The sequence below is a fragment of the Triticum dicoccoides genome, chromosome 2B (genome assembly GCF_002162155.2).
Source record: "Triticum dicoccoides isolate Atlit2015 ecotype Zavitan chromosome 2B, WEW_v2.0, whole genome shotgun sequence".
Taxonomy (NCBI): Eukaryota; Viridiplantae; Streptophyta; class Magnoliopsida; order Poales; family Poaceae; genus Triticum; species Triticum dicoccoides.
Window position 1 is genome coordinate 533,599,222 of NC_041383.1, and position 8,863 is coordinate 533,608,084.

Genomic DNA, 8,863 nt, shown 5'->3' on the forward strand with positions numbered 1-8,863 from the left:
CGCCTGCCGCCGCGCCCGGCGCCCGCCGGCGCGCCCGACACCCGCCAGCGCGGCCGCGCCCTTCTGGGCGGGGCTCCCTGTCGCCCTGGCCGGTTGTCCGCTCCAGCGCCCGAACCCGCCGAACCCGCTAGGCCCCCTAGAGCCAATGACAGGCAGGCCCCACCCCCTGGAACTTAAAAAAGAAAATGAAAACAAAAGAAGAATAAAAATAATAGTAAAAATAATAATTAATTAATTAAGATAATTAATTAACTTAGTTAATCCTGTTAGTTAATCTAATTAACACTGTTAATTAGCCTTAATTACTTGATTAGGTAAACAGTCAATGACAGTTGGGCCCCACTGCCTTGTTTGACCGGTCAACGGTCAACACTGACCGCTGATGTAATGATGACGCAATAAACGTTTTCAAATTAAATTAATTTCTGATAAATCTAAAAATGATTAAATCTTTTAAAATTAATATAAAATAAACCGTAGCTCAGATGGAAAAACTTTGTACATGAAAGTTGCTCAGAACGACGGGACGATTCCGGATACGCAGTCCGTTCGTCCGCCACACACCCCTAACCTATCGAACTCGCAACTTTCCCCCTCCGGCTCCTGTGCACGAAAACGCGAAACCCCGGGAATACTTTCCCGGTTTCCCCCCCCCCTTCACCGGTATCACCTACTACCGCGTTAGGGCACACCGAACACCGCGTATTGCCTTGATATATTTTGTGGTGCTTTGTTTGCTCCGTATTCATTGTTTCTTTCCCCTCTTCTCTCCGGTAGACTACGAGACCGACGCTGCTGCTGACCAGTTCGACTACGGAGTTGACGACCCCTCTCTCTTTCCAGAGCAACCAGGCAAGCCCCCCCCTTGATCACCAGATATCGCCTATTCTACTCTATACTGCTTGCATTAGAGTAGTGTAGCATGTTACTGCTTTCCGTTAATCCTATTCTGATGCATAGCCTGTCATTGCTGCTACAGTCATTGATACCTTACCCGCAATCCTAAATGCTTAGTATAGGATGCTAGTGTTCCATCAGTGGCCCTACACTCTTGTCCGTCTGCCATGCTATACTACTGGGCTGTGATCACTTCGGGAGGTGATCACGGGCATATACTATATACTTTACACTGTTACATTACCTGTGATACTGTACGGAGTTGGGGGCTGAAAGGACAGGTGGCTCCATCCCGGTAGAGGTGGGCCTGGGTTCCCGACGGTCCCCGACGGTTACTTTGTGGCGGAGCGACAGGGCAGGTTAAGACCACCTAGGAGACAGGTGGGCCTGGCCCTGCTCGGCGTTCGCGGATACTTAACACGCTTAACGAGATCTTGGTATTTGATCTGAGTCGGCTACGAGCCTATACGCACTAACCATCTACGTGGGAGTAGTTATGGGTATCCCGACGTCGTGGTATCAGCCGAAGCACTTCATACGTCAGCGACGGAGCGGCGCGCGCCGGATTGGAACGTAAGCCTGCTCTTGTATTAAGGGGGCTAGTTCTGCTTCCGGCCGCCCTCGCAACGTGCAGGTGTGCTATGGGCGATGGGCCCAGACCCCTGTGCACTTAGGTTTAGACCGGCGTGCTGGCCTCTCTGTTTTGCCTAGGTGGGGCTGCGACGTGTTGATCTTCCGAGGCCGGGCATGACCCAGGAAAGTGTGTCCGGCCAAATGGGATCAAGCGTGTTGGGTTATGTGGTGCACCCCTGCAGGGAAGTTAATCTATTCGAATAGCCGTGATCTTCGGTAACAGGACGACTTGGAGTTGTACCTCGACCTTATGACAACTAGAACAGGATACTTAATAAAACACACCCTTCCAAGTGCCAGATACAACCCGGTGATCGCTCTCTAACAGGGCGACGAGGAGAGGATCGCCGGGTAGGATTATGCTATGCGATGCTACTGGAGATGCTACCTGGATATGCTACTTGGAGATGCTACTTGGAGGACTTCAATCTACTCTCTTCTACATGCTGCAAGACGGAGGCTGCCAGAAGCGTAGTCTTCAACAGGATTAGTTATCCCCCTCTTATTCTGGCATTCTGCAGTTCAGTCCACTGATATGGCCTCCTTACACATATACCCATGCATATGTAGTGTAGTTCCTTGCTTGCGAGTACTTTGGATGAGTACTCACGGTTGCTTTCTCCCCCCTTTTTCCCCTTTCCTTTCTTTCTGGTTGTCGCAACCAGATGCTGGAGTCCAGGAGCCAGGAGCCAGCGTCGATGACGACTACTACATTGGAGGTGCCTACTACTACGTGCAGGCTGACGGCGACGACCAGGAGTAGTTAGGAGGATCCCAGGCAGGAGGCCTGCGCCTCTTTCGATCTGTATCCCAGTTTGTGCTAGCCATCTTATGGCAACTTGTTTAACTTATGTCTGTACTCAGATATTGTTGCTTCCGCTGACTCGTCTATGATCGAGCACTTGTATTCGAGCCCTCGAGGCCCCTGGCTTGTATTATGATGCTTGTATGACTTATTTTATTTGTAGAGTTGTGTTGTGATATTTTCCCGTGAGTCCCTGATCTTGATCGTACATATTTGCGTGCATGATTAGTGTACGATTGAATCGGGGGCGTCACACGAGGCCTCCCGCTCCGGTGACCGCGGCGGCGTGGGGCACCAGTTCACGCTCCCCATGGCGTCGGCCATCTCCGGAGCTGTGCACGACCAGCTCCACTGCTGGCCCACCAGATCCGGGTGGAACGCGGCCACCGACGCGTCCTCCATCGCCTCCTCCGTCGCCACCATATCCAGCTCGGGGATGGCAACGTCGCCGGCCGCAGAGAGGGCCATCGTCTTCTCTAGGCCCCGCCATTGGCGCTCATCATGTGTGTTCATGGAGTCCTCCATGACACGCTGCATGAGCCGGGCCTCCTCCGCTGTCATGCGAGGAGGTGGAGGTGGTGACGGAGACGGGGAAGGTAACGGCGTGGGCGTGAGGCCGCGCACCTGTGTACGCCCGCGCACCTCCAGACGTCGTGCCGGCGAAGTAGGACGCGCGGAGCGTGTCGTGCTTGTCCTGGAGCCAGGTGCCTCGGGGGCGTACCTATTGTCGAAGTAGAGGTCGTCGGGGAGGAGGCGGCGGCGGCGCTCGATCTCATCGCGGCGCACACGACCGCTCGTTGGCACCGGTGGGATCGGGACCCGGTCGGCGGAGAGGTGCCAATTGTTGGGGAGGTGGACGTTACTCCACGGGACGGCGTCCTCGTCTCCCAGTACCGCCGGCACACATCGACACTGAGGTACTGCCGGTCGCGCTCGCCGGTGGGCCTAAGGGCGATGGTGAAGGGGGCAGGCACGGGGGCGATGCGGCCTCCTTTTTCACGGAGCAGCGGCGGCGTTCCGACGAGGAGCCAGCCTCGCGGTCGTGCTTCCCCTTGCGGCCGTAGTTCCACAGGCCCATGGCTGCGAGGCGGCCAGCCGGCGAGTTCGAGGCCAGGGTTTGGGAGTGGCGGGTTTCGAGGAGGCCGCAGGATGGAGTGGGGAGTGTGGACGACGATCGGTCCACGACTTCCGCATTTAAGAACGACCGTGATGTTTCCCTGGGCGGATGACAGGCGGGCCCGACCACGCGTGCGCATTAATGTTGGCGGGTAGAAGGTAGGTGGTCGCCTGCCACGCGGCCCCGACGCAGACGAGCGCGTGTCTGTTTGTTGTCCGCCGCGACCCAAAACCGGCGCATGTTTGCGCTTGAAATGGTCGGTCCGGACACAAAACGGACAGGATGGGTTCGGGCCGTCGCGCGCTGAGCCGACCGGTTTGTCCATTTTACCACAAACGGACGGGATCGGACGGGATGGGATCGCGCGGTGGAGTTGGCCTGACTGCATGGTTATTTGCTGGAGTAGTACTATACTGAGCATCGAAAGAAGCAGTTTTGTTACCCGAGTGACAAGTTGAGGTTGGAGCGATCCGATCTGATACACATGTGATGTGGCTGGTTCATCTCCGTTGACTTGCAGCTTAGTTCGCAAACGCAAGTAAAAAGGTCTCAGTCCCAGGGTGACCCTTGTTGAGCTCTCGAGCTGTGCATTCTTGACCATGACCCGGAAACAAATGTTTTTCCGGAAGTGAAACAAATGTTTTTCCGGAAGTAAAAGGTGATGACATGGGCCTCATGTTGTAACACATCTCGAAGCTGACTGTGATATGCCGCGCAGAAAGAAGAAAGAAAGAAAGAAAGAAAGAAAGGGGTGTGGAGACGATGTCTGAACCTTGGACCGGCACTGACTCCAGGGCTTTGCTGTTTCTCTTTCTCGGGTATGAAATGAAACAGGGGTTGGTTGGAGGAGTACGAAGATAGCCGCCGGACAAACTACACCGACTCCTCCGTTCCGTCTTCCGTGGCTTTCCCTTTACCCGGTCCTAGTCAAACGCGTGGGCCGCCTCCACGTACCGGTTTTCCACCTGACATCGACCGCGTCGGCAAACTTCGCGTCGCTTTTTGGACTCGAGCTAGAAACAAATCTACCCGCTTTTCCCAATTCAAAACCACTGTCAATGAAAGGAACCGTCTAATTCTACAGCAGGTTTCTTCACTTTCCGAGAGCAATTTTCCCCGTCAATTTTTTCTCCCGAGAGCAATATACCGGTGCAGTGCTGCGTGATCTGGGGTTCAGACTTCAGAAACGGACAAAAAACAACCACGTGTTCGTCCCCCACTCTTCATCCCGGGAATACTTTGCGCGGCAGACGACTGGACGAGACGAGGAGCATGTGCGAGTGCGACCCATTGGTTGGCCCTAGACAACGAGGCAGACCAGCGCCCCTCTTCTCTCTTCAGCCAAACCCAGATCGGATCCTTCTATTCTATGGTGTTGATCGAGGACGCATACGTCTGACCGAGAAAAAGAAATTATATTTCATTTCAGTTCAGTTCAAGTACTCCTACACACGTGACCCGTGCGGACCTCGCTATGCATGCATTTTCGATCTCATCTGCCCCGTCCACAACCACAACCACAACCGCAGCGGGCTCTTTTATTTGCAGCAACTTGACAGACGTCGTCGCGCTACGACGATCCGTATCGCGATGTTGGTGCACAGATCTGGTTGAAAATGTGATCTGGAATGGTTTTCTTTGTCAAGTGGGAAAACGCATCGCACGTGTCGCGAGTGGTTACGTCGTCCCATCATCGAAGCGGATGACAAGCAAGTAAACCCCTGATCTGATCGCCGCAGTTCGTAGGAGCAATCCGACGAGAAAGCTACCGCTCGGTGAGATAATAAGGGCCTGTTTGATTTTAAATAAGTCATCAACTTATAAGTCGAAAAGTGAAAAAAGTAACTTATTTTGCCAAATAGGTCTAACTTATAAGTCACCCCAACTTATAAGTCATAAGTTGCTTCACCTCAACTTAAAACTTATAAGTCATCCGCTTTTACGTAGGTCCCACCATTTACATGATGTGGATTGGTGTAAAAAGGTGTAGTCAGGTGACTTATAAGTCAGGTGACAAGTCACGCCTGTTTGGTTGTCACCTGACTTATAAGTCAGGTGACTTATTGGAACCAAATAGGTCCTAACAACTCCACATTATCTATGTACCTCATAAGAAATGTTTTTTTTAGCACAAGAAGCTAAAACTTCAAACAGTGCACGAAGCACTTGGGAATCATCGTCACGCCTATTGCAATTATTGCGTCTGTGTCATGTGTCGTCTAAACTTACTTAACAATGAAATCATACATAAGCTTTGCATATTCACGAAAAGAGAACACTTGAGAATCCGATGTTTGATTTCTCTTCCCAAGTATTTTCATAGTACTATGGTTTGACGAATTCTATACTATAGGGGCCCATTCGGTTTGGATGAAATCAAAACGTAGGAAGTAAATTCTAAGAAATTGACTTTGCCTCGTTCCTATGCGCAAAATAAGTTTTGAGTGGATCTGTAGTTTCTTCCAAAAACACAGGAAATAAGTAGTATTTCTACGAAATTCTTTTACGCATTTCCTACAAACCAAATGCATATATAGAAAAAGTTTCTTTCAAATCCTTGTTTCTATGTTTTTCCTATGAAAATCCTCCAAACCGAACGAGCCTAAGAGCATCTCAGCCGTTAGCCTTCCCCTCCCCCTCCCCGCTAGAAAAAAGCGCCGGTTGAGGGCGAACCGACGATATTTTCGGCGTGGGGGGCGATCGGGTTCCCAGCCGCCGCCCCCAGGTCGCCCCGAGACGCCCTTTTGCAAATATTTTTAAAGACAAAATCGGCCAAAATTTGGCAAACACAACATAGATTCGGCGATATTTAGGCGTTTCACAGTTTTTTTTTGCATATTGAAAACATAATTTACTAAAAGAAAAAAAAAACTGCTGCTGCCGCGCCTACAGGCCGAAGAGCTTGCTGAAGGCGTCGTACTCGTCGTCGTCGTCCTCCTCCTTCTCCTTCTTCACTCCGCGGCCGTCCCTGCTGGACCCCTGCCCGGGGTCGCCCTAGCGAACTGGTTTGGCCGGCGGCAGCGCGTCGTCGTCGCTGTCCTCGAGGACGATGACGCCTCCCTCGCCGCGGCCACTGCGACGAGCAGCGATCTCCTCTAGGGCGCGGCGCTGGCGCTCCATCTCCAGCCGAGCCCAAAACTCCCGTGCCCACTTCATGGCGGCCTCGTCGTCGAGCGCGTCATCGTGCTTGCTTTTCACGGCGGCGAGCCCCGACTCCGTTTTCGGCTTGACGAGGCGGGAGTTAGGAGTCGAGGAGGAGGCACGACCGCCCTCGTTGAAGACGAGGGCGGTGCCGCGGGTGCGCCGACCGAGCGGCGTTTCCACGAGCTCGGCCTTGATGCTGACGAGCGCCGGCGATCCAGAGGAGCGGGAGGAGGAACGGGAAGAGGAGGAGGAGGACCCGCCCAACATGTGCCTCGGCAACCACGGGCTGCCACTCCGGCGGGGGGGCGGGGCCGGGGCCGCCGGGTACTGGAGCGGCGGATTGTTGCCTCCCTCGAGGTACTCGAGGACGGCGTGGAGCGTGCGGCCGGGGACGCCCCACCACAGGCGGCGGCCGTCGCTGTTGCGCCCCCTTACCATCGGCGAGTTGTTGGTGGAGGCAAGCCGCTCCTCCTGCCGGCGTTCGAAGTACGCCACCCAGTGCGCGTGGTCGTCGGTGGCATACTCCGGGAGGTCCCGCTCCTCCTCCGTCAGCGAGGCCCGAACTCGGTCGATCTCGGCGTGGAAGTAGCCGAGGTGGTCGACGTCAGGCCGCAGAGGGACTGGGACGCCCCCGACGCCGAGCCTCCACTGCCCCGGCATGCGCATGTCGGGCGGCGCCGGGTAGTTCGCCTCGTGGAGGAGGTTGGCTTCCCACTCGTGCAGGTGGCGGCGGCCGAAGCCGTTGGCCGCCGCTCCATCGCCGGGGAACCGCTCTCCCATCGACGGGGCTTGCGCGCGATGGCTAGACAGGGAGAGAGGGGAAGAGAGATCGTCGGCGGCGAGAGAGGGGCTGCGGGGCGAGTGCGTCCACCGGCGAGGGAGGGGGGAGGCAAACGTGTGTACGCGTGGCGGGAGAGGACGCGTCGCCGCACTGCGCCACCCGTGAGGAATCAATGGAAGGCTGACCGGCGTCAACCTTGGCATTGATTCCCCGCGGGAAACCAAGGCAATGAGGGCGACGATGCGCGAAGGTCGCTGACTCGGCGGGCCCGCTGTTCTTTCGCACCAAAAACGATTTCCCTTTGTCCGGCCTGGGTCCGCCGGCGCCAGTTCCGGCCCTAACCGACGAAAATTGGCATCTTGAAACACAACTGGGCCGTTTTTCAGCGTTGACGCTAAAAATTGATCTAGGAATTGTTGGGGACGCAGCTGGAGATACTCTGAGTTGCAGTTTCGAGACCGGCAGATTGCGCCACCATCCACGACGAACTAGTAATCATTTTCCTTCTCACACACAAAAATCTGCCAAAATATACCAGCTAGTCAAAACAATCACGGCTCCAGCATTAATGTGCGGTTTCTCTCTGGATTACCAAGTCGCTGTGATGAACAGTGAACTCGTGTCCTGCCTACAGGACACCGCACATGAAGAAACGTCGTTGTTTCAGCCGCTGGAATAGTGTTCATGTGCAGCCACAAGTGTGGAGAAGAACATCTCGCACAAAGATATAACATCATTGCGAAGAACAAGGCACTCAATCGTCAGCAACCTTTCGAACCGAGCGATCCAAACGCATTTTGTCTTTGAACACCGTATCTCATCTGGCCGCGGACCAGTCTGGACATTCGTTTTCTCGCAAACCGAACACAAATAAGGACGAGTTTTGCAGGCGTCCTGACCGCTGCCACGTACGTGTCTGCCATTCCGGACCCACCGGAAAATTATCCTGTGCCCGCGCCCTCTCCCGCGCGAAGCAGTTCCAGCACATTCATGCCGCTCAGCGCTGCTCGAAAGCACCAACACTACATCGATGTTGGTTTAGAGCGGACGTGACTTCTCACTAGAGCCGACATTGAAGCGGCGCACTGGCCGAGAACGCCGCCTGGTCTCCTTGTATGTTTCAATGCTGGAGACGCGTGACCGGACGAGACTGGACGGCTATGCACTACATTCATACTAGATCCCGCCTGTCCGCCTGCTGACATTAAACCGGCTCGAAGACCGGAAAACCCACTCCGATGCCCGCATTGACACACCACGCCGTGTGTCCCGGCCGATTTCCTCTATTTAAACGATGTCTCCTTGCCCGACGCGACCAACACGAATGCACCACGTCCGCCATGACCGCGAGATCTAGAGCTATGTGGGAGAGCCTCTTGACGGAGCAGAAATATGAGTTGGTCGGCACTGCTACCGGCTGGCAGACTCGTCGTGCATGACGAACTAAGGCAAGCTTGTCATCTAGCTCACTGGAGGTTAGGGACGA